Source organism: Bufo gargarizans, chromosome 3, assembly GCF_014858855.1.
Source record: "Bufo gargarizans isolate SCDJY-AF-19 chromosome 3, ASM1485885v1, whole genome shotgun sequence".
In the NCBI taxonomy this organism is placed as follows: domain Eukaryota; kingdom Metazoa; phylum Chordata; class Amphibia; order Anura; family Bufonidae; genus Bufo; species Bufo gargarizans.
In genome coordinates this window covers 426,857,909-426,877,531 of record NC_058082.1, presented here as the reverse complement: position 1 = coordinate 426,877,531, position 19,623 = coordinate 426,857,909, and the positions used below count along the sequence as shown (strand labels likewise).

Genomic DNA, 19,623 nt, shown 5'->3' with positions numbered 1-19,623 from the left:
AAGATATTTCTCTCACCCAGCATGGGTATATGTAAAATGACACCCCAAAACACATTGCCCAACTTCTCCTGAGTACGACGATACCAGATGTGTGACACTTTTTTGCAGCCAAGGTGGGCAAAGGGGCACATATTCCAAAGTGCACCTTTCAGATTTCACCGGCCATTTTTTACACATTTTGATTGCAAGGTACTTCTTACACATTTGGGCCCCTAAATTGCCAGGGCAGTATAACTACGCCACAAGTGACCCCATTTTGGAAAGAAGACACCCCAAGGTATTCCGTGAGGGGCATGGCGAGTTCCTAGAATTTCTTATTTTTTGTCACAAGTTAGCGGAAAATGATGATTTTTCTTTTTTTTTCTTTTTTCCTTACAAAGTCTCAAATTCCACTAACTTGCGACAAAAAATAAAAAATTCTAGGAACTCGCCATGCCCCTCACGGAATACCTTGGGGTGTCTTCTTTCCAAAATGGGGTCACTTGTGGCGTAGTTATACTGCCCTGGCAATTTAGGGGCCCAAATGTGTGAGAAGAACTTTGCAATCAAAATGTGTAAAAAATGCCCTGCAAAATCCGAAAGGTGCACTTTGGAATATGTGCCCCTTTGCCCTCCTTGGCAGCAAAAAAGTGTGACACATCTGGTATCGCCGTACTCAGGAGAAGTTGGGGAATGTGTTTTGGGGTGTCATTTTACATATACCCATGCTGGGTGAGAGAAATATCTTGGCAAAAGACAACTTTTCCCATTTTTTTATACAAAGTTGGCATTTGACCAAGATATTTCTCTCACCCAGCATGGGAATATGTAAAATGACACCCCAAAACACATTCCCCAACTTCTCCTGAGTACGGCGATACCAGATGTGTCACACTTTTTTGCTGCCAAGGTGGGCAAAGGGGCACATATTCCAAAGTGCACCTTTTGGATTTCACCGGTCATTTTTTACACATTTTGATTGCAAAGTTCTTCTCACACATTTGGGCCCCTAAATTGCCAGGGCAGTATAACTACCCCACAAGTGACCCCATTTTGGAAAGAAGACACCCCAAGGTATTCAGTGAGGGGCATGGCAAGTTTTTAGAATTTTTTATTTTTTGTCGCAAGTTAGTGGAATATGAGACTTTGTAAGAAAAAATAAAAAAAATAAAATCATCATCATTTTCCGCTAACTTGTGACAAAAAATAAAAAGTTCTATGAACTCACTATGCCCATCAGCGAATACCTTAGGGTGTCTACTTTCCGAAATGGGGTCATTTGTGGGGGTTTTCTACTGTTTGGGCATTGTAGAACCTCAGGAATCATGACAGGTGCTCAGAAAGTCAGAGCTGTTTCAAAAAGCGGAAATTCACATTTTTGTACCATAGTTTGTAAATGCTATAACTTTTACCCAAACCATTTTTTTTTTGCCCAAACATTTTTTTTTTATCAAAGACATGTAGAACAATAAATTTGGCGAAAAATGTATATATGGATGTCGTTTTTTTTGCAAAATTTTACAGCTGAAAGTGAAAAATGTCATTTTTTGGCAAAAAAATCGTTAAATTTCGATTAATAACAAAAAAAGTAAAAATGTCAGCGGCAATGAAATACCACCAAATGAAAGCTCTATTAGTGAGAAGAAAAGGAGGTAAAATTCATTTGGGTGGTAAGTTGCATGACCGAGCAATAAACCGCTAAAGTTGTGGAGTGCCGATTTGTAAAAAAGGGCCTGGTCACTAGGGGGGTATAAACCTGTGGTCCTTAAGTGGTTAAGCTACATACTATATATCATTCTGTTTGGAGTGTGGAAGGAACACAAACACAGAGAGAACATGAACACTCCTAGCAGATGTTAACCTTAGTCAGATTCAAATCCAGGACTATTTGCAAAAAAGTTATAATGATAATTTACATCAATCATGTAAAATGCGGGACATGGCACAAACAACTCTAAAAATGGTGCAGATACCCCATAAATTTGGCACAAATGCCTACTCTTATGACAAAACAGGCAAAATCACACCACTTTTGTGGCACAGTGCACTTGTTACATTACCCCCCTAAGTTTACATCACCTATTTGTTGGTTTAATTTAGTCCAAAAATGCACCCAAATGTTGTGAAATGTTGTGACCAAGCTCCTGATTGTATAGAAACCTCAACTTTGTTAAAACACTGTGCAACATTCTGAATTGCTTATAGACATACAGTCACATAATTGTGGATAAAGAAATTGTCTCCTAATTACACCCTAACATGAAGAGTGTTTTATCATACACCTTATGTTCGATATGTGTTACAGGCATGGGCAGTGAAACTAATTGTTACCTTTTGAAATTTAAACCAGCAGTATAGCAAGTCTGGAATCTGCCTGAAGGATTGCTGTGCCTAAGATATGTGACATGATCTACATTCTTACATTGTGAAAATGATGCATACTGTACGCCTAAGCAAATATCACAGTAGTACAAATATACCAATTGTATTCTATGAACATCTCTCCTATGATAACAAATATTTTATCACAAACGCTCTTTAGAGTCAACTGTTTTCAGATTTACTGCAGACAGAAATGTTGTATTCAACCTGCATATTTTGCATCTTTTTATTTACCCCTTTTCCTGTTTCGTGTAGGTGTACACGTGTTTCAATATATTTGTGCTAAGTGAGTAAGGGGGCTTTTTCAGGTGTAAATAAGAGATGTGCACTGAACCAGTCAGATGTCTGCTCATGCCATCCCCTTCCCTCTCACAGCATGCAGTCTAAAGCTCTCTTTCTTAGGCCTCATGCACACGGCCGTTGCCCGGCCGTGGCTGTATTGGCACTTGAATGCCACTTGAATGAGTCTGCAATCCATAGCTGCGGTGCGGAACGGTGTCATGGAACCCCACGGAAGCACTACAGAGTGTTTCCGTGGTATTTCTGTCCGTGCCTCCGCACCACAAAAAAATAGAAAATGTTCTATTTTTTTTGCAGTGCGGACGGATCACAGACCCATTTAAGTTGAATGGGTATCGATCGATCCCGGCCGCTGCACGGATGTTGCCCGTGCATTTGGGCCCACAAATTGTGGCCCCCAATGTACGGAATGGCTGCACAACGGCCGTGTGCATGAGGCCTTACTGTTTTCTATTTTTCATTTTATACTAGATGTATTTTTTCGGTGACTGAGGTTTTTAAATATTTACACATAGGGGGTCATTTATAATTTAGGAGTATTTCAGGCGCAGAATGAGGTGCAACAGCTAGTTGCGCAGCAAATTAGCGACTTCTCCCCGCTAAGGCTAGGTCTAAATTGTGGGTGTGATGTTAGCGGGGAAGGGGACAGGCTGGGAGGCCCGTCTCATTTACTACGCCTGTTTTAGTGTCTTGCAAATGTCTTACTAGTCAAAAATCACAGAAGCAGATAAGAACAACCTGCATGATATGATAAATGAATAGGAAGATGCTCATGGCTACAATTATAAAAGAAAACTCTAAACCTATCTATGCCGTTGGGTATCCTCATTAAGTAAAGCAGACCCTGCATGTACAGTCAGGTCCATAAATATTGGGACATCCACACAATTGTGGATACCGATGCTGGTGTGAAAACGGTAGAATATTTTTTTGTGGGACAACTCCTTTAAATACAATCTACAATTACCACTTACATTTTTTAGGCACAAAGTTAAGGCCCCATGCACACGGCCGTGTTTCACGGCCGTGTGCGGGCCGTGGAACCGCGGCCTGGATCCCTCCTGAGAGCAGGAGCGCATGGCGTCACTGGTTGCTATGACGCCGTGCGCTCCCTGCTGCCGCAATACAGTAATACACTGGTATAATCTATACCAGTGTATTACTGTAGTGTGCGGCAGCAGGGAGCACACGGCGTCATAGCAACCAGTGACGCCGTGCGCTCCAGCTCTCAGGAGGGATCCAGGCCGCGGTTCCACGGCCCGCACAAGGCCGTGAAACACGGCCGTGTGCATGGGGCCTAACTCATGGGGTAGGGTGTTTTGGGCCTTGAAAGGTTATTTTAAAAAAATCTTACACTTTCTACTTTTCTTTATGAGAGATAAATGAAGAGTTCTTCCTATTTAAAATTTGAGTTACTATAATATAATTTCAGTTTGTAGGAATTATCTAGAGAAAAATCACCAGGGAACGGAAAAATGCATTTTCCTCATATTTTCATGATCTGTTTTCAGGTAGTTTATTCAATTAGTAACAGTATTTACCCACAAAATTAATCCTTTATTCTCCTGTGCCTGGAAAATCTAAGTTTGTGTACATTGTGTAATGTTTGACGTCACTATAACAATGAGAACAAAGAAACTCATTTAGTAATTAATGTATCTTCCTCTTTTGAAAATGGATACATGGATGACAATAAGAGAAGGCACCAAATCAGAAAGCGCAGGCTTGGAACACACAAAATCATATATAACCAGTATTAAAATGCTTTATCTAGCTGATAGTGTGCTTCTAGCATGAAATTTTGGTCACTATTTAAAGAAAACAGTAGTTTGGTGCTTGTCTGCAAAGTCTGATGATATTAATGGTATCTCCATATATGCTAGCAATCTGTAGAAAGAAAGATTTTTATAATACTGTATGCGCTGCTCATGTGTGATGAGCCTGATTAAGGTGGCGGCCCACCACTGAAACACATAGCTAGCCTATTATTTATAGTGTTTATGTATGTTTTTAATAAATAATTTTATAGATAGCAGAGCAACGCGCTTTTGTTTTTCTTTTTCTGCTCCTTGTTGAGCGAACATGTTCCTGAGCTAATCAAGGGACGTTTACCCAGTTGGGGACAGCTATTTAGGGTGATCATACAAGTAGATAGGGACCGTGGTGTGGATCTGTTACCTAATGTGACAGTTGCATTTATTGCTTCACAGCAAGGCCAAGCAAAGGCATGGTGTATTGGATTGAATTGTCCTCAAATAAACAAATGACCAAGTGTAATATTTTTACTTGTTTGTTTGATTTGGTTATCTTGATCAACTTTTTTGGTCAAATTTAGGCAGAAATACAGAAAATCCTAAAGAGTTCGCAAACTTTCAGACACCATTGTAGGTACTTTTTAAAATTTTGTCAGATTACAAACTGTCCTTTTAGTCAGAATTCATGGTTAAAGTGTATATTTGTACAGTGTTTCCCCAAAAATAAGACATCCCCGAAAATAATGAGAGTTTTGCCTCTCGCTGTAATATAAGGCATCCCCCCGAAAATAAGACCTCTCCAATAATAAGGCCTCTCCTGAACATAAGGCCCCCAAAGCTACTGTAAGGCGTCTGACTCCTCTGGACCGTAGCGGCGGGCGCCGCCACGCAGCTCGCTAATTAGCCGGAGCGCAGCTAGAGCTGTTCAGGCAATGCAAGGTCTCTTTAAATCAGAGAGCCCGCGCCGCCGCCAGGACAAGCTGCCGCCTGCTGCTCGCTCTGCCCTGACGGAGTCTGGCTGACTCACAATTAGACAGTGAGTGAGTCGCACAGGGCAGGAGTCGGGCACATTGTGTGAAATCTGGCCAGCACGGACACACAGGGGTGACTGAGGAAGGTTGGAAGGGAATGTCTGATAGTGGTGGGGGATATCTGGTGAAGGTGGGGTGGGGGGGGGGGGAGAGACTAAATATTCCACTGCCCGCTGGCACAGGGGAGGGGATCACTTAAAATGACACAGGGGGATCAGAGGGGGGAATCAAAATTACATAGGAGGATCAGAAGGGGATACTAAAATAGTAATCCCCCCTCTGATTTGTCTGTGCCATTTTGATTCCCCCTTCTGATCCCCCTGTCTCATTTTGATTCAACCCTCTGATCCTCCTGTGTCATGAAAAAATAAGACATCTCTGAAAATAAGACCTAGCGCATCTTTGGGAGCAAAAATTTATATGAGACACTGTCTTATTTTCAGGGAAACAGGGTAGTATGTTGCTAGAGAGCAAATGAAAGATGTTTAAAGTGCAACTATCATTTCATTTTTTAATGTGTAGGGACAGTGAGTGTGTTTTTGCAATACATTTTATTAGAGAAATATGTCAATTTTATTACAAAACTGTGTGCAATAGCTTTCTAAAAATGATGTAACATGCTTTCCTGCAGTTTATCTGCTGCCTTAGCTCTGACAGTATTACAGGAACATAGTACAGTTATCACTAGGGCTGATTTCTGCAGCCATGCTCCTCTTTCTATCTTTCCAGCATTAACCAGAGACACAGTAGAAAGACAGAGAGTAGTGGGGCAGTGCTGACAGTAAGTTTACAGAAATATAGTAAACATACTGTCAGTGCTGAATGCTGTAGTCTCGCTCCTCCTCTTATCTTCCAAGGACTAATCAGAGAGACACAAGGAAGAAAGGAGCAGGACTGCAGTGTTTAGAACTGACAGTAAGTGTACTATGCTCCTGGCAAGCTAAGGCTACTTTCACACTCGCGTTTTGGGCGGATCCATCATGAATCTGAAAAACGGATCCGTTACAATAATACAACTGCATGCATCCGTCATGAACGGATCAGTTTGTATTATCTGCAACATAGCCAAGACAGATCCGTCATTAACTCCATTGAAAGTCAATGGGAGAAGGATCAGTTTTCTATTGTGTCAGAGAAAACGGATCCGTCTCCATTGACTTACATTGTGTGTCAGGATTGATCCGTTTGGCTCACTTTCGTCAAGCGGACAGCAAAACGCTGCAGAGTTTTGGTGTCCGCCTCCAGAGCGGAATGGAGACTGAACAGAGGCAAAATGATGCAATCTGAGCAGATCCTTTTCCATTCAGAATTCATTAGGGCAAAACTGATCTGTTTTGGACCGCTTGTGGGAGCCCTGAACGGATTTCACAAACGGAAAGCCAAAACGCGAGTGTGAAAGTAGCCTAAGAAGCCATCTCTATCATACATTTATCCAGCGCCTTCAGTGTTTAGCAGAATGCTGAAGACAGATTCTGCTTAGTAACCCTCAGAGGATTGAGGGGTGACTTTACATGTATAATAAAGTATATTACCATACAACACACTTACTGTACTTTAAAGGGATGCAGTGAATTTCAAGTAGGCAGAACTTATAGTGTAAGTGCACTTTACAAGTATGGTTCCTTTGTTGCAATTGACCCACAGAAAAATAGAAATGTTTAAAACGTTATGCTTTAATGTAATGTAGCTGACATCTAAGAAATGTGCGTTGTCATTAGAACATTTGGAATTTAGAGAGATTATTCCTGTCTGCTCGACAGGCAGAAAAAGCTGGGTTAATCATTAACAAAACTTGTTTCAGAAGGTTGGCATGTACTCAGCATAGTTTGTGATAACAATGAAAGATTGTTGTGTGTAATACGGAAAAGTTTTCATCTTAAGTTTATTCCCGAAATAAGTATATTCTTCTTCTGACTGCAGAAATGAGCCATATTGACTGTATTAGTAGTAGTATAAGCAGAATGTACTGCTTACTTGTCAAAATCAGTATTTGTCATTATTGCTAACTCTATAGATCAGGGATGGCCAACCTGAGGCTCTCCAGCTGCTGCAAAACTACAACTCCCATCATGCCCAGACTGCCAGCAGCAATCAGCTTACAGCAGGGCATTGTGGGAGTTGTAGTTTTACAACAGCTGGAGAGCCGCAGGTTGGCCATGCCTGCTATAGATGAACCATCATCATATCTTTATTCCATACAAAATCACTGATTGTATGGATCTATTCCACAATACAAAGGATGCCAAGCCCAACATCTTCCTGGCCTCTTCCCCAACCATGTAGTGTTTCTGGAGACTCTACCCCCTTACTCATGCGCATGGTGGTAACAACTGTCCATGGACACTGACCATCTTTACACCTAGCCTCCACAGTGTATTGTATAAACGTATAATCCTATGAAGAATTATACCCCTCAATCCTGCTCACTCCTCTCAACTGAAATATATTTCTATTGAAAATAATGAAAGCATAGTAAGACATGTGAGACTCATAATACGACATATGACACAATGTATTCCTTGTAAATGCATTATGATAAACTGCAAATATCACGTCATAGGACTTAAATATTGAGAACAAGCTGATGTGAAAAAATAATGGAACTCAATATACAAGGAAAAAAGGATATGGTGGGAAGTACAATTATGCAATCCAAAAAAATAAAGAAAATAAAAATAATTTATTTGTTGCATACAGTAATGGGTCAGACTCAGAGCACAATGAAATAGGGTAGCAAATGTCCACCTTAACATAAACACACTTGTCTTCCAATTCCTGCATGATTAGAAAGTTGCTTGGTTCCATGACTGCTGCAGCAGAACCATCTGGAAATGGATCTGCCATGTAACGCGGACTGGTGAGTGGATTTGTTTATCTTCAGGGGGACAGGGGAGGAACCCAGGGGTTGTCGGCTCTATGTCTAGACAGTGCCTTTCAATCATATAAAACAAATGTGAGGTTTGCAAAGAAATTAGAGGACACCCACCCAAGTTGCCCACTGTTGTAGGCACTTATTTCTATGCCACTCTGAAGTATACAGTTTGCATAAAAAATGCAGATATACTCTATTAAAGAGGCTCTGTCAGCATGATCAACCCTATTAAACCAGGCATACTGCCTGGTAGGGCTCATCTTGCTTATTAAGCTATATATTTCTGTTGTCTATATGCTAAATAGCTGCAGAGATAGCTGTGTTTTTATTTTTATGCAAATGAGTAAGTTTGAGCACCTGGAGGCAGGGCTGAATCCTTGGAACACTGCTATGTAACACCCCCTGTGCTCTGAACTCTTCGCTCCCCTTGATTGGCAGAGATATACATCAGCATGTTGAGGGCAGAGAGGTATCCTAGCATGTACATACCATATACCATATACACTGCTTATTGTAAATAACCACATGGAAAACTAATATACATATTACTGGATTATTCACAGGCACAATATATGATTATAAAGTAATACTACTATAATATAGTAATATGTTTTAGCTTTCTAACCATAGAAAAACCCCTTTTCTCTATGTTATAATACTATAGCAAAGTGATAAGTGGTCAGCCTTGTATGTAGAGATCCCAGGTTTGAATCTTGGGAGAGACTCTTAGATTTTTTTTCTGCCACATTTAACCCATAATAAAAGTCTATTGAGAGAACTGTTCTTTAATGATTAGTAAGTTAATACACATTGCTGGTTTCTTTATAATCATATATTGTGCCTGTGAATAAACCAGTAATACGAGCAGTAATAAAAAACAAGTTTTAGGTTTGTAATCATAAAAAAACTCTATTCTCAATATAGTAAGACATTTTATTACATTATTATTATTATTATTATTATTATTATATATTTTATTATAGTATATCTTTTTATTATGGGTTAAATGAGAGAGAAAAAAAAAAAAAAGGAAAAAAAAAACATGTTACCGGTATGATCTCAACATGCAAAGCTGGCCACTTAGTCCCACATGAAGATAGTTTTTTCTATACTCAGAAAGCTACACGTTACTGGCGTCTAATCATAGAAATCCACTCTCCTCAATGTGGTAAAGGAACAGTAAATATTGTATATAATATGTACATTCTGGGAGACCGCTCTAGAACACAGCTCTACCCTTACCATGCTCATGTCTAGCCCTGTCAATCAAATGGAAGGGGGGAGGGTGCATAACACAGGGGCTCCAGGGATTCAGCCCGACCTACTGGTGTTTGAACTTACTCATTTGCATTTGAATGAAATCACAGATATCTCTGCAGCTATTTAGTATACAAACAACAGAAAAATATATGGGGTCATTTATTAATACTGTCATTTTAGACACCAGTCTTACTACCCCTGCTTGTGCATGATGCGCCTAAGTTATGTAGCGGCACCAGCTTCTACATAACTTAGGAGCATCCACTGCTAACCTAAATCTACACCAGCTCCCTTGCTGGCGTAGGTTTAGATAATTTTCTGCACCTAAAACAAGCATAGAAAACGGTAAATGAGATGGACCAGTCGGCCTGCCCCATCTCCAACCATGCCATGCCCTCTTTTTTAGACCTGCTGTCAGCAAGGAGAAGTTGCAGATTTGTCTGCAAATCCCATTTGCGACCAATTCTGTAAGAGACATATGCCAAAAATTGGCGTATATCTAATAATAAATGACTCCCATTGTTTTAATCAGCATAATGAGCTCTACCAGGCAGTATGTCTGGTTTAATGGGTTGATCATGCTGACAGAGCTTCTTTAAGGAACTCTGATAAATTGAGAGCATCGGTTGGTTTCCATTTGTTTGCTATGTGAAACCTAGCTGCTATGAGAATCCTAGTGGAATGTTCAATATAGTTAAGAAAGTGTTTGGTTTAAAGTGACCCTCTGGTTGAAGAAAAAAAAAAAAACATTTACTGGGGAATGAACAGGACATTTACATAGTGATCTCCTTTTATCTTTTGTTGGCAACCCAAGACACCTCCTGCTGCCCTTGGTTGGCCACCACTATTCACGTGAACCGTACTGGCCAATCCAAGAGCAGAGCTGGACAAGTAGGAAGTGTGTTGGACCATAGATGCACATTTTGCATCAGATAGTCTGAGAGCTGATGTGGTCATCTTGGATGGCAGAAGAGTAGCCTCCGAATTATTATAGCAGATCTGCAGCTAAAAAGATGTTAGTGTTCTGTTTGTTCCTCACTTAATGTGATTTTTTTAAGTTCTAAATCCATTAAATCAGAAATACATAAATCTGGTGCAGATTCTGTTGCATGCCATATTCTTCCCTGCTCACGCCAGGTCTAAAAAAAGTGAGTATGGCATGTACAAGGAAGGGGATGGGCTGGCAAGTCTCATTCTTCATTTTCTACACTTGGTTTAGGTATACAAAATGTTCTAAATGTAAGACAGCAAGGAAGCTGTCTTACATTTAGAATCAGAGTTGGATGTGCCGAAGTTATGTAGATGCCTGCAGCTCCACATAACTTCAGCGGATCCACCGCCAGCTGTAGGGCTTATATATGCCAGTCTTAATAAATGTGCCCCTATGTTTCTAAAATGGAAAATGGTTATGGTTCTTTACATGACCACCATAAGTGATACAACATGCCTCTGACTCTCTTCCCATTTGCATTGGGGGCTCAATTCGTAGCCTCCATCTCAGATTCTGACATATATGACAACAAACTATTATTTTTACTGTCAAAACGACAGACACCTTGTCAGAAGCTAGTGCCACCTCTCATCATAAGTCATTAGTGCCTGTTAGATGCCACTGGTATCCATTGTGCAACAGATTGTGTTGGCTCTGGCTTGTTTTTGTGAACCTCCACACAAAGGGCTCAAATGTAGGCTATATTTAAGGCAAGCATAAAGAAGGATATTAATTCATATTTTATTAAATGGTATGGATTTTTTTTGTATTGTTGGTAGCGTAGAAAGCTCTATTTTATTCTTGGAACATAAACTCCCACATTGATTATAACACGATAACAATTGGCAGCAGACAATATTGCATCAGAGTGTCAGATCTTAAGACTTAGGCTACTTTCACACTAGCGTTCATGGGTCCGTTCGTGAGGTCCGTTTGAAGGAGCTCACGAGCGGACCCAAACGCCTCCGTCCAGCCCTGATGCAGTCTGAATGGAGCGGATCCGCTCAGACTGCATCAGTCTGGCGGCGTTCAGCCTCCGCTCTGCTCGCCTCCGCACGGACAGGCGGACAGCTGAACGCTGCTTGCAGCGTTCAGCTGTCCGCCTGGCCGTGCGGAGGCGAGCGGATCCGTTCAGACTTACAATGTAAGTCAATGGGAACGGATCCGCTTGAAGATGTCACCCTATGGCTCAATCTTCAAGCGGATCCGTCCCCCATTGACTTTACATTGAAAGTCTGAACGGATCCGCTCAGGCTGCTTTCACACTTAGAATTTTTTCTAAGTTATTAATGCAGACGGATCCGTACTGAACGGAGCCTCCGTCTGCATTAATATGATCGGATCTATTCAGAATCCGTTCGAACGCTAGTGTGAAAGTAGCCTTACAAGCCTAGAATATCCCTTGAGGACATAAGATAATATTGAGGCACATACAATTAAAGCAATAGATGATCACAGAAGTTCTTATCTTTCCCAGTATAATTTAGTAAAGAACTTTTGCAGTACTGTCATTAAACCCATAGATATGTATGTAGTATAGAATATTCTCGCTCTATTGCTATTAGGAGGATGGTCAATGTGTTATGCGTGGTATTGCATCTCTGTTTAAATTAAGTGAATGAGTCTGAGATACAGTGCCTTGAAAAGGTATTCATACCCCTTGAACTTTTTCACATTTTTTTTAATGTTACTCCCGAAAACTTAGATGTATTTTATATGATAGACCAATACAATGTAGCAAGTGTGGGTGAAGTGAAAAGAAAATGATAATATGATTTTCCAAAATGTTAATAAACATCTGAAAAAGTGTGGCATGCATTTGTATTCAGCCCCTGTACTCTGATACCTCTAAATAAAATCCAGCATCGCCAATTTATTCTCAGTATAAACTACAGCTGTTGAGAAGACCTCAAAGGTTTGTTAGTGAACATTAGTGATCAAGCAGCATCATGAAAGGAACACACCAGACAGGTCAGAGATAAAGTTGTGGAGAAGTGTAAATCAGGATTAGGTTTTAAAAAAATATCTCAAGCTCTGAGCATCTCATGGAGCACTGTTGAACCCAACATTCGAAAATGGAAGGAATATTGTACAACTGCAAACCTACCAAGACATGGCCGTCCACCTAAACTGACAGCCCAGGCAAGGAGAGCGCAGCTATGTGGCCCATAGTCACTCTAGAGAAGCTGCAGAGATCCACAGCTCAGGTGGGAGAATCTGTCCACAGGACATCTATCAGTCATGTACTTCACAAATCTGGTCTTAATGGAAGAACGACATTTTTTAAAGCAAGCCATAATAAGTCCCATTTGCAGTTTATATATACTGTGGGGGGCACTGGGGGTCATTATACTGTGTAAGGGGTCCTCACACAGTATAATGACCTCCCAGTGGCCCCCTCACATACCTATTATTGCTGGAGCGCAAGGTAGCCGGCAGTCCTTTCATTCACTAACCACAGCTCTTCTTCCTGTACTCCTTCTCTCCTCTGGCCTGCTGCAGCAGTGAGACACAAGTCATGACATCACCGCTGGGCCAAGCCTGGAGGAGAGAAGGAGCTGCAGGTAGTCAATGGAAGGACCACCGACTTTCCTGCGCTCCAGCAATGAGCACTTCCGTCCCCCTGAGAGCTGGCACCCAGAGTGGACTGACCCCCCTTGGCACGCCACTAAACAGTGGGCCCCCCCAGGAACAGCAGTCCCCGGCATTTGCCCGAGTATGCTGGTTGCTGACGCCAGCCCTGCTAAATTCTATTGAGAATCTATGGCAAGACTTGAAAAGTGCTGTTCACAGATGCTCCCCATTCAATCTGACAGACCATGAACTATTTTGTGAAGTAGAAAGGGCAAGCATTTCAGCCTTTAGATGTGCAAAGCTGGTATACCCCAAAATACTTACAGCTGTAATTGGAGCTAAAGATGGTCCTACAAAGTATTGACTTGTGGGGGGCTAAATACAAATGTATGCCACACACTTTCCAGATTTTTATTTATAAACATTTTTGAAAAACATGTATCATTTTCTTTTCACTTCACACATACTTGCTACTTCGTGTTGGTCTATTACATAAAATCCCAATAAAATACATTTACGTTTGTGGGTGTAACATAAAAAAATGAGGAAAAGGTCAAGGGGTATGAATATTGTTTCAAGATACTGTACGATACTCTATGTAGCTTATGCTGACAGTAGAGAGGAAATAACCAATGGCCCACAATGGGGTCACTCTTCCAACCTCTTGCCGATGAGAGTTGGCATTCATCAATGACAACCGGGGACCCCGCTGAGAAGACACAAATTCCCGCTTCTGACCTCTTCTTTGTCTCCACAGAGGTCTTTTTTCCCCTGTAAGGGTCCATTCACACGTCCGTTGTTTCTTTCCTGATCTGTTCCGTTTTTTTGCGGAACAGATCTGGACCAGATCTGGACCCATTCATTTTCAATGGGTCCTGAAAAAAAACGGACAGCACAATGTAAGATTTTTTTTCAGGACCCATTGAAAATGAATGGGTACAGATCTGGTCCAGATCTGTTCAGCAAAAAATGGAACAGATCAGGAAAGAAACAACGGACGTGTGAATGGACCCTAACTGGGGCTTATCTGGATATTTTAATGATCTCTTGGAGAACATATTATGTGCCAAAAATATATTTAAAAATATGCAAAAAAAGTAATAGAATACAAATAAAAAAAATATAAAAATCTCACATCAACCAAAACCATTGCCATTATTGCCTCATTCACATGATGCTACTATACATATTGGATATCAAAACTACCGACAAAAAATAGGGAACCCATTTAAAAAAATATATTTAGGTGTCAGTTTGCATACTTAAAGAATATGTAGCTATAATTTGAAAGAAAAATACTTTTTAAAGATTTGTTTACACAATTCTCCGATAGTAAAACAAAAAAGGTCAGGTCAATAAAGGGCTAACCAAAGAGTTCTTTCCCCGCTAGTAAGGGAAAGTGCTTACTGGTTATTGCAGGGAAGCAGTCACACAGATATAACCCATAACTGGGGGGCGGGAGGCGGTAATAACCAATGAGCACCTTACTCAGCAGCGAAGGAAAGCGCTAATTTATGAATAGGAGGCAGGATGGCAGGGAAGGAAATGCTGTCTCCTATGGCCCCGCTAAACTACACAATTTACTAGCTAATTATTGGGAACAAGTGTTCATGGGAATGCTCATTCTGGCCTGTATAATTGTGCCAATGATCAGCAGCACAATTGCCTCTGTAATCAATCAACAGAACTGGATGAGGGAGGAACGACTGCGGAAGCGATCATTCCTCCCCCATTAACTTTGCATCGGCCAGGGTAATAGGCCGATGCAAATGACCTCTGATCAACATTTTTTGCAGCTAAATGGAATAGAACAGTATAACAATGCAGCACTCAGACCAAAAGGACTGTGCCCCCCCTGGTGTATTGGCTTCCTGTGCACCACCTATAACTTCACCCCTGGACATAAGAACCAGAATAATTCAGCGACTGTAACTGCATGCCTTCTGTGCAATTTTACTCATCAATTTTGCTCAATTATTAACAGAAACCGGGACAGCTATTTGTTTGCTTTCACCAATAATTAGTTTAAAGCTGTTTGGATTCGCAGACATGATTAGAAGAATAATTCAGGTCCACTAAGTCATACATTGACTTTTGCTGTTGTATGAAACCATTGCTGAGTCCTGCTAAAGACCCTGACCTTTGTCTTGAATATAAGCTGCATTTTATTACACCTTACCTGACTTATCTTTGCATTCACTGTATAATATGTCTTGCACTTGATCTGGTTTTGTAACCAGCTGCATAACATAACATGCTTTATAGCAGCACTTTGTGCAATGATTATATACTTCGTGGAAAGATTAGATACTGTTAGGCTGAATTCACATAGGATAGTTTTGTTGTGTTTTTGAGACATTGGGAAAACTACATTAAAAACACACACTTTTAAAGATGGCTAAAAAACACAACATAAATGCATAAAAATGCCCTCTGTAAACTTTGCCTTATAGTTAATATTCAGCATAGACTAGTAGTAGTAATTGCTGTAACACTGGTATAGGACAAATTAAGGCCTGTTTCCCACTTTCACACGTATTTGGCAGATCCGGCAGAGGATCTCAATACCAAAAAAAATAAAAAATTCTGCTTAGTCCTCATGCATTCTGAATGGAAAGAGATCCGTTCAGGATGCATCGGGATGTCTTCCGCTCTGGCAGCATTCTGTTTTGTGACCGGACACAAAACCGCTGAAGTGGTGATAGTGATATTCTTTACTTGATTTGATAAGACTACACCTTTAATTAAAGAAATAACTATGTTTATTAAAGGGGTCATCCAGGAATTTGATATTGAAAACCTATCTTCATGATAGGTCATCAATATCGGATAGTCAGGGGTCGGACTCCCGGCACCCCCACCGATCACTGGATCGGCCACTGTGCTTACTGGAGGTCTGGTGAGCACTGCGGTCTGTTCACAGCTTACTAAGCACAGCACCGTACACATTTACTTGAATGGGACAGCTGTGCTTAGGTCAGGTGACAGATGTATGTGATGTCACTGGCCTAGGAAGAGGCCTAAGCGCTCCTAGAGAGCTGAAACCTCTTCCTACTGCTGATCATGGAAAGGTGGTGGGGGTGACTCCCAGCACCCTCGCCAATCTCATATTGATGACTTATCCTGAGGATAGGTTATCCATAGGAAATTTTTCAGAGAAGCCCTTTAAGCCTGCAGTGATAGTTTGGGTAGAATAGCACATCCTCTGTATGACCCCTATTCTTCCTGAAAGCACTATAATCAGAAATATATGTTTTTCTTTGCTTTGTTATCTGCAATGCCAGCAATTACACGTACCCACCATCACCAGAATGTCACCAACCTGTTATTATCACAGGAAAACAGCAGCCTTATTAAGTGATAAAGTAGAACAGAGGTTAGCAATCTCCAGCGCTCCAGATACAATGAAGCTACAGTACTGGAGGTTGCTGACCCCTGAAGTAGAACCTAGTTTACTCTTAGTCACACCATAATCATTATTCAAGAAGGATATTGTGCATAAGATATATACTGTACATACTGTATACAGCATAAACAAAGCAAATGTTATTCATTATAAAGTCTGATGGATATTTCTATGTGAACCCTCAGGGCTTCCCATGCATTTTTAGCCTAGAGAGCTGCAGTAGTCCTCTCTCCCACCCAACTCAAAGATTTCCATCTCATTAGTAATGAGTACTATTGTGATAGGATATAATCCTTCTGATGGGTCAGGTGCTATGCAACAGGCCGATTATTTCTTATGCAGATTTTAGGTGCTTTATGACTAAATGATGAAACTGAGGTCTGAACACAGCACACAGTGGGGTACCTCAGGGATCTGTTCTGGGACCCATAATGTTTGATATATTTATCAGCGAAATTGCAGAAGGCCTCGATGGTTATGTGTGTCTTTTTGCTGATGACATAAAGATTTGCAACAGGGTTGATGTTGCTGGAGGGATACACCAAATGGAAAAGGACTTAGGAAAACTAGAGGAATGGTCAAAAATCTGGCAACTAAAATTTAATGTTGATAAGTACAAGATAATGCACCTGGGGCGTAAAAACCCAAGAGCAGAATATAAAATCAGTGATACAGTCCTAACCTCAGTATCTGAGGAAAGGGATTTAGGCGTCATTATTTCAGAAGACTTAAAGGTAGGCAGACAATGTCATAGAGCAGCAGGAAATGCTAGCAGAATGCTTGGGTGTATAGGGAGAGGAATTACCAGTAGAAAGAGGAAGGTGCTCATGCCGCTCTACAGAGCACTAGTGAGACCTCATGTGGAGTATTGTGCTCAGTACTGGAGACCTTATCTCCAGAAGGATATTGATACTTTGGAGAGAGTTCAGAGAAGAGCTACTAAACTAGTACATGGATTGCAGGATAAAACTTACCAGGAAAGATTAAAGGACCTTAACATGTATAGCTTGGAAGAAAGACGAGACAGAGGGGATATGATAGAAACTTTTAAATACATAAAGGGAATCAACAAGGTAAAAGAGGAGAGAATATTTAAAAGAAGAAAAACTGCTATAAGAGGACATAGTTTTAAATTAGAGGGGCAAAGGTTTAAAAGTAATATCAGGAAGTATTACTTTACTGAGAGAGTAGTGGATGCATGGAATAGCCTTCCTGCAGAAGTGGTAGCTGCAAATACAGTGGAGGAGTTTAAGCATGCATGGGATAGGCATAAGACCATCCTTCATATAAGATAGGACAAGGGGCTAGTCATAGTATTCAGTATATTGGGCAGACTAGATGGGCCAAATGGTTCTTATCTGCCGACACATTCTATGTTTCTATAAAGAAAAAGAACACTCTCACAGACCTCTCCTTTAAGGATGAGTTCTAATGTTGCGGTGGTTGCATGCAGACAAAACCATTCCCTTTCACAGCAGCTAGCGGTTGCATGATACATCAGACTTCACTTCAAAATCATGCAGCCATTGGCAGCAGCGGGTGAGAATTTATTCACATGCTGGTGCAACATTAGAACGATAATACTGGAAATTTTCACGTCCATTTTACAGCACACAACCTGGACCCCCAACAAGTCTACTGAACTAGACTCAGACGATCATAGGATTTCATGATGATCTAAGTCAGCTCAGCAGACCAGCAAGGGGTCGCATAACTGTAATATAAACATTAAAATGAGCACAAAAAAGGAGGGAGCTTTAAGAACTTACATGCATATGTACGATAACCACACTTTTTTATATTGAATTATCTAGAATATTTTACAACTTATTTTTTTTGTGTTAAAAGAATGTACACTCAAAACTCAATCAACTTGACATGGTTCCAATGACTAAATATACATGAAACTTGTAATGCTTATTGTTTACCGCACATTAGACATTGAGAGCTCCACTTCACACCCACTGAAATCTATGCAATAAAAAACAGGACTATAAAACACTGCGATTTGAATTTGATAAAGTTTTATGTATAGTACCTGCTCATAAGTTACTAACAAATCAAGTTACTTACAAATCTTGTTTCAACTAGAATAAGTGGGCTTGTAAGGGCGTGTTTACCACAGCACCCTACGGTATTGTGCATAGCCGGGTGTCATAGGAATTGCATGTGCTACACACTTCTATTCAGTCGATGGTCTTAGCTGAAACCTTATGGGTAGCTATATTTTACACAGAGCTAATAGTTCAGGACGGTAACAAAGTTGTAAGACTTTTTACGACAGTGCAGATATTGCTGGGTGAACTGTTCCTATGAAATCAGTGATAGAAGGGTTAAACACACTGAAGCACACTCAATAGGTGGGTTAGACATGGCTTACCTGAGAGATCTGGGTACAAGTTCACATTAGCATGTATTTTTTTCTGTCAGAAGCTCAGTCTGGAGGTGAGATGCGGAAGATTGTTACTTTGTAACGCAGTTAAAATACTTCTCACTTCCGGGTGTGATACATGGGCTCTCAGGATTGCCTTTGTTCATGGACTAGAAGTTTAAAGCAATGTCTTCCCCTCTATACGTCGCTCAGTTTAAAAGTTTGAAGACAGCTCGTAAGGAAAGCTGATGACATAGTGTACCTGGAGGCAGCTGTTCTGGGTCATAACAGGTTTTCTGTTTGTGGAAAGCCTTTGTAATAATCTCCCTGGAGGGCTGAATGAGCCGTGGTAATATCTCTATGGAAACCACTGAAAGTTTAACCAGTGTTTAGAGATTACAGAGGGCGCCTTTACAATAGGCTTTGGACGCACCTGTCTGCCAAAGTGATCTGACTGAGAAAATGGCTTTTCTTACGACGATAATATAAGGGCAGGGCGGAAGTTTCATGTGCCCGGAGGAAAGTTGTGCTTCTGTTAAAGATTACTGTACTGAAAAAAGCAGGAGGTAACGTTTTCATATATAGTATATCATTATGTCCTGTGCCAAGGGGCAGACTGGCTCCAAGTAAGCAGCTCTCTCAGAAACTGAGATGTTTTTATACCACTGCACAGCAAGCTATGTAAAACTGTGGTAATTCAAGT

The 19,623-nt window shown here is 40.7% G+C and overlaps 1 protein-coding gene across 3 annotated transcripts in view; it reads right to left on the bottom strand.

Moving 5' to 3' along the window:
- Positions 1 to 19,623, bottom strand: part of LOC122933466 — an 85,639-nt gene that overhangs the window by 38,707 nt on the left and 27,309 nt on the right. Inside the window, exon 1 of one of the 3 annotated variants that reach the window (XM_044288483.1) lies at positions 18,930 to 19,374. The exons of the other annotated variants lie outside the window; for them this stretch is intronic. The gene's annotated coding sequence lies outside the window, so the exon portion shown is untranslated. Of the gene's footprint in view, positions 1 to 18,929; positions 19,375 to 19,623 lie in introns of those variants that run through there. 3 annotated transcript variants of the gene reach the window in all.